This window comes from Nothoprocta perdicaria, unplaced genomic scaffold (genome assembly GCF_003342845.1).
Source record: "Nothoprocta perdicaria isolate Ctin4 unplaced genomic scaffold, notPer1 scaffold_164, whole genome shotgun sequence".
Lineage (NCBI taxonomy): Eukaryota > Metazoa > Chordata > Aves > Tinamiformes > Tinamidae > Nothoprocta > Nothoprocta perdicaria.
The window spans coordinates 985,056-992,041 of NW_020454805.1; positions in this window are offsets into that span (position 1 = coordinate 985,056).

Genomic DNA, 6,986 nt, shown 5'->3' on the forward strand with positions numbered 1-6,986 from the left:
TCCTTTTCCTTTTCCTTTTCCTTTTCCTTTTCCTTTTCCTTTTCCTTTTCCTTTTCCTTTTCCTTTTCCTTTTCCTTTTCCTTTTCCTTTTCCTTCTTTTCCAGTCCTCCATGTTCTTTACAGTAGACAGGATGATTTAGCTTCTTATAACTGTTATTTATGAATGAAATTTTCTGTGTACTTTATGTTAATACTCATTTCTCTTATAAATATTTAAAGTAATATTTAATTCTTAGAATGTTTTAATTTTTCTTCTTGTTCTACCTTTAAATAAAAAACAGAAATGAATTTCATTGATAAAAGAACCTTTTGAAACACAATACATAAAAGAACTTCATGCAAAGCTTTTCAAGGCCACCACTAATGTTTATACATTTTCTACTTTTCAGCAGCCATTTTTGGAACTAATATACTTAAAAAAAAAAAGATCTTTTTCTGAGGAATTATGCTGTTGATATCCATCTGATGCAATGGCTAGCAATATATATTAGGGTTTCAGTGCACTGAAAGTAGAATTTCTATTGTTATGCCAATCTGCCCAAGCAGTTTCAATTATTAATTAAGACTTAGGAGACACAGAGCCAAAAGAAAGGACACTGACATTATGTAAGTTTATGTAACTACATATTACTCAGCTAAGACAAGCAAGCCTTCCACGCATATAGATTAGCTGCATTTTTTCTTGTCTATCACAACTTCCTCATTGTCTTGAATTTATTGCAACCTATGTGTTTTCCAAAGTATGCAAAAGTTCAGTTCAAGATACATGAAGTCATTTGAGCTTAGTTTAAAAGAGAAAAAAATATATATATTAAGGCCAAACAAAACAACCGGGCAATCAGGTAAATTATCTAGAGTGAAGGTCCRCAACTATTTTCTACTAGTATCTTCAAATTTATTCAGTTTATGAATCAAAGTGAGATTTTCTCAGGGCCAGTGGCTTCAAATCTAGAAATCAGATTGTTTGCTTTGGTCCTGAGTATCTCTGAAAAAAAAACATCAGCAGGAATATTTCTGAGATGAGAAAAGAGTGTKCTATTTTTTTTCAGAAAGATATTTTGCAGAAGAAATCATGGCTTTTCAGAGAACAGTTATTAAAAAGTGCTGCCAGAGAAAAAATATCTACTTTAATTAGCAATTTAAACAGATATAATTTACAATATTAGTGGCATTTGACATTTACACAGTGTATTTAATTTACAACTTTCCAGTTATRCTTACAATATTATTCTACCCAGTCTCAATTTTTATTGTTGACAATACATCTTATAGAATGTTATGTAGGGCCAAAATATAACTACACATTAGAAAGTTGATAAAACCTAGGGAAAGAGTAGAAAGATATCTTCATCCAAAATGTCTGGAAGTTTGAAGCAAGTCAGTCRCTGGAGAAATACCATTTGAAAAATTACTGATTTTCTAATCACAGCTATCATTTTATGTATTCAAGACTGCATTGATACCAAGTGATCCGCATTTTTAGTCATCTGTGTTTCCAGCTAGAACCACTGTAAAAAACTTTTAGTCTTCACTTTGTTCCTAATGGCTTAACAATAATGCCTAATTTACACTGTGTGATTATGATCTTGGTCTGCTATTAAATCTGTGTACCTAAAGTGCACAGATTCTGCAGTCTTGTTTCTGAACTCTTCCAATGTCAGTTGAGACTCCTTCGCATAGTAAAATCATTCTACTTGTTTTTCTGAGCTGATTCTTTATTCTTATGAATGTGGAACTAAAAAAATAATGAAAAACTGCACATCCATCTTTTATTAGAACATTCAATTTTAGTAACTCAAAAATAGTCTGTAAGAGTATGAGTGCTTGTTATCTAAGCAGTTGTGCTTGTTTTCATCTTTCTAGAGTAGTGAAGTAAAACAATCTGCTGAAGCACATGTTTCTTTAGGAGGAAATTTGCTAGGTAATAACAGATGGTTTTCTCTGACTCTATGGATCAATCTTTTGGTGTAGGGAATATGAGCATCCTGGAATATTACTATTTCCTCTGTTACCTCAAGGGCTGTGTCATGTGTTCTCCCAACTACACCTAAGTCATAGTACGTGCTTCATTGATTAACTGTGAAAAGAGTAGTGAAAGTGGCATTGATCCCTGCAGCACCTATTTAAAAATCCACCACGATCTCCTGAAGACCACTATGTATTTTCTGCTGAGAGGGTAATCTTGAAACAAACCACTCAGTTGCCACTGTCTTAAATAACCACTTAGGAGCTGGTTCATAAAACAAGGTAAGAAGAGAGATTTGTTTTCAAGTTCAACATGCAATTAGAACCTACTTCTAACATGTTATATGCAAGCATAGGGATAATGCAACTGTACTAGTTTACAGCATATCTCTTTTTCTTTTTTTTTTTTTCTTTAAAATATATATAACACTATAGCATAATTTCAGCATATAACACTATAGCATAATTTCAGCTTTGTTGTCTAAAGAGGGTAAAACTGAAGCAACCCCACGTTGCCATTTTGTAGTGGCGGCTTTCGTCTAGAGGAGTGTGGAAGAAATTTATAGCAAACAAGAGTGTATAAAATAAGAAATAAGAAATGCTTAGAGATATTAGAGAAGTAGAGAAAATATTGGAGGAAAACGTGTCTCCATATGAGTCCTCTGCAAGGTATCCCAAAAGTGTGAAATATTTTAAATGAAAAGGCTGGATATGAAGGAATATCAAGCTCTCACAGTCCATATAATCCCACTGGCTCTGCACTAGCATCTGGGAGTTGTTGAATGCACTCAACATCAGCATGAGTGAGGCACTTTCAGATCTTTCCTCACAGTGAGGCAATGAAACTAAATTAAAATTTGCCTCAATTTTTATTTACACCTCATCATAGCATGATAAACAAAATAAAAATCTCCCTTTCCTCAAAAGCTGAATAGTGGACCTGTCACAACTTTGTCAAAACCAGTACACCTTCACAATTAGCTGAGAAGATTAGCTGAAAAGCGTCTTAGGTCATTTCTACAGTTTTGTCTGGTGTATTAGAACAATGAGAAGTCTGAGAAGTTAAGATGAAAGTTTGCTTTTTGAGAAATTGCTTCACTTCAGACACACAGCCAAAGATCACTCTGGATGAAAGTACCAGATGTTGTATTTACTTCAACAGCTTAAATCAACCTAATTTCTCCCCAATTGTTGATTCTCTCACTAGCTTCCAAAAATGCAGACAGCAGCAGCATAAATCTTACATTATGGATTTGCATAACTTGTAAAACTGGTAAGCTGTTCTTCAGGAAGAGTAATATCTGTAAGAAAAGATATTACAGTCTTAATTCTGAAACTTGTTTTCTCCCCTCTCTGTTGAATTCTCCCAATTGACTTTTCTACATCCCTGCTAATAGAAAATTGTTTAATTGCTGCAGCTTCTTTTCCCACACAATTTCACTTTAATTACTCCAACATGTTTCCAACAAAACCCATCTCCATCTGTGTTCATCCGTTACTATCAGTTCAACATGGTCTAAATTATATTCCAGCATTTTGAAAATAAGCAACCAAGAGGCCAAAGTGTAAATTGTCTCTATAATTGTTGGATAGAAGATTTCCATCCATCTGCAATGCAATCCCTTAGCTTTTGCTGAAGGCCTCTACTCAAAGCAATGGAAGTGAGAAGAAATTTTAGGCTAATTGAGGAGGTAGCACTGTGTCTGGGAACCAGGGCAGATTGTACTGAAGATTTAAATAACCTGACTATCCAAAATTTTTTCTTAATACTGCTAAAAGTACACAAAGTAGATAAAAAATAAATGAGCAGGCCAGGGATAACACAGTTAGGAGTTTTGTTTTTCTTGTTTTTTAGATATTTTTGTTCGCTTTAAGCTTACAGCTACAGTTTTTAATGTGTTTCTTATGAACAAATAAAATAAATTACAATGGATATTGATTTTTTGTTTAATTACAAAATCAGTGAACACGCAACAATATAATCCACTGACTGAAACTAGAGATTTTTCCTCTCGTAATGGAAGTTTTTAACATGGTGGAAACGAGAGCTTTACACTACAAAAAATATTGGTGGAATTTTGAAATATGCATAGTATGTGACCAAAAATATTTTAAAAGGGAATGTATACATTATGTATAAAGTACCTATGACATATGTAATATGGAGATTATATATAATGGGGTCTCTACAGAGGTTATTTGGGCTTTGGGAGAAGCAGTAATTATGATTTGTCTGTCCAAATCATGATGAAATACCGGATGTAGTAGTTCCTCCTTAACTTTATATAAAGACACTTAATATGTCCATGAGTTCTCTATGTCCCGGGCAAGATTTTTTACTTCCTAGGATTCAAAAGAGGCAAAGATTTTCCCTTCAGCAGTATAGTTTCAGGGTAGAAAATGCATAAAGTAGAAAGTTCAGGAGTATGCAAATTGGGATTTTCTTTTGTAAGAAAGTGGTATAGAGATAACATGAAGGAAAGTGTCTATTCATTTGGTAGGTGCTGAGCTCAAATTGTGTGCTCCTAAATGCTCTAATGACTGACTGGACTTCAGGAGAATATCCACGCCATTAACACTGGTCACGTTGCCTATCGACCACATCTGAGAGAAACTCCATAGAAGCAAAAGAAAAAGAAAGAGTGTAGTGAAGGAAGGAAAAATTGTACTGTCCCTTCCTGCTTTCCCCAATTCCTTCTGCACATTTACCTATTTCTGAGGACGCATAGGATAAGCTGCTTGCAAAAATGAACAAAAGGAAAGCTTCCTTAACATGTGTAAGAAAGTTTGAAGCTACTGATACTGTAAAATAAAGGTTTTATTGAGCAAATAAAAGTGTTAAAATGTGTGTTTGTATAGTGGGGGGGTGGTTAGGAGGGTAGGGGAAACAGAAACAAAAAACTAAGCCTGGAGTTATTTATGCATGTTCCTTATCAATTGAACTGGCTAGTCATGTTCTTGACTTGCTAGTCAAGCTAACTGCCTCTTTGATTGTTTCCTGTCTTGAACTTTAAGTCCTTCTATTGGCTACTGTTTCAAACAGCTCCCAGTATTCAATGATAACATAAATTGGTTGAAAGTTTTAAAAAGATGAAAATAATTTAAGTAAATGAATAATTATTTCCTTAGAAAAATAAACTAGTGAAAGATAAAGCATAAAAAGCTTAAAGGGCAAGTTACTTATTTTAAAAGAAATTATGACAATTAAAATGTAATTTGCTTTTTTATCAAACTTTTAAGACATTTAATACCCACATGTTAAATATCTTTGCTAATGACTTGCCAGTTTTAAATACTTTACAGTAATGACTTATATAATTTGAAGTGGTTATTTTCCATACTTCATTACTTTCCCCTAAATGATCATTGATTTGATAATTACTTGATATTTTAAAGCCTGAAGACGTGATGTCCTTGAAAATATTTTAAAGTGTCTAGTTCAGGGCAAAAATAAATTATCATCTTTAAAATGACATTCACTTATAATTTTAGTGGGCCTTTTTTAGTCTATTATAGATTGAGAGACTCTTTCATTTTATATCAATTAGTAGTTTGTGGCAAGATACTCAAAAATCAACACATTGCATCAAAATTTCAGGCACTTTCCCTGCACTCAGTGGTTAGCTATAACATATCTTTGAACAAAACCCATATTTCTCTTGATGCAAAGGGATTTCCGATTTTCACTGTGTTGCCCTTGTTCAACATAAAAAATTAACACTCTGCATAACTTGTAAAACTAGCAAAAGATTTCTCAACAGTTATTCAGCTTTTTCATATATACTTTGACCAGACTCTAGGAATTCACTTGATGTCTTCAGAGAGATTCTTATTGAAGGAAAAATCTACCGTATTACAGTAATTGGAAAGCACATTCCTTGGGGAGGGGGGAAGAGATTTATAGAATTAAAGTCCAATATTTTAACTTGTAGATATAAACCTGTAAGCTTGACAATTAAGATCTTATTCAGCATGAATAAAGTTGGCAAAAGGGAATCAGTTGCTCTGATAGTTTTGTTAAAAGGCCAAATGGTATATACATTTTTTTGTATTTTAATYGCATCTAATAAAGGCAATGGACTGGTTGTAGATTGAAGACAATGATTACATTATGATATTATATGTACTAATTAGGCATTAAAACACAGAGAAAAAAAAGTGATAGATGATGCCTAAACAGAGATGAAGTTGCCCTCATCACTAAATAGTGGAAGATGCTCTCAATTTCATGACCAGAGGAAAGGTGGCATCTAGAAAGCAGCTATAGGCTAGGTGCTCTCTAGACACAATTACAAGAACAGATAGATTACTGATACGACAAATCTATGGATTTCTTTTCCACTGAAAACACATGTGAAAAAARTTGTAGTAATCATCAAGCATCAAACTCTCATTGGCATTTTGATAATTTTTCTCTTTTTGTAATATATAAATCTATATTTTTATGTTTTGAAAAATAATATATTTGCTGCTTTTTGGGTGTTCCCAGCAAATTAAAATATTCTTGTGTAAAAATTATTTAATTTCCTCATTTTTGCAGTATTTTTAAGTAAAAATATCAAGATATTTTATAGAAATGTTCTAATTATTTTCTAACAATTTGATTAATATCCTAAATCTTAAAGATTTCTATATATCCTGAGGAACAGTTTTGTTGATTCAAGGCCAGTTATCAATATGCTGAATTAAAATGATCAGAAAAAAACAGAAACAACACATTCTGGCTTTAGCGAAGACAAGGCTATAAATATACAGACACTTGCAAGTTATTTAAGAACATATCTAGTTTTAATTATATGCCTACRTCACAATAAATGAAAATTATATATATGTTTAAAATTAAGTATTTTGAGAYAATAGGAGGTACATAAACAGGCTTTCTTTTCCTAGCTTCTAATATTAGTCTGGCAATCTTGATCCATTTATTCTAATTGCAGGATTTCAAAGTGTAAATATCTGAATTCTAGAATTACATGTTTTAGACATTTTTTCTAGGATTTTTTTTTATTGCCTCAAAGGAG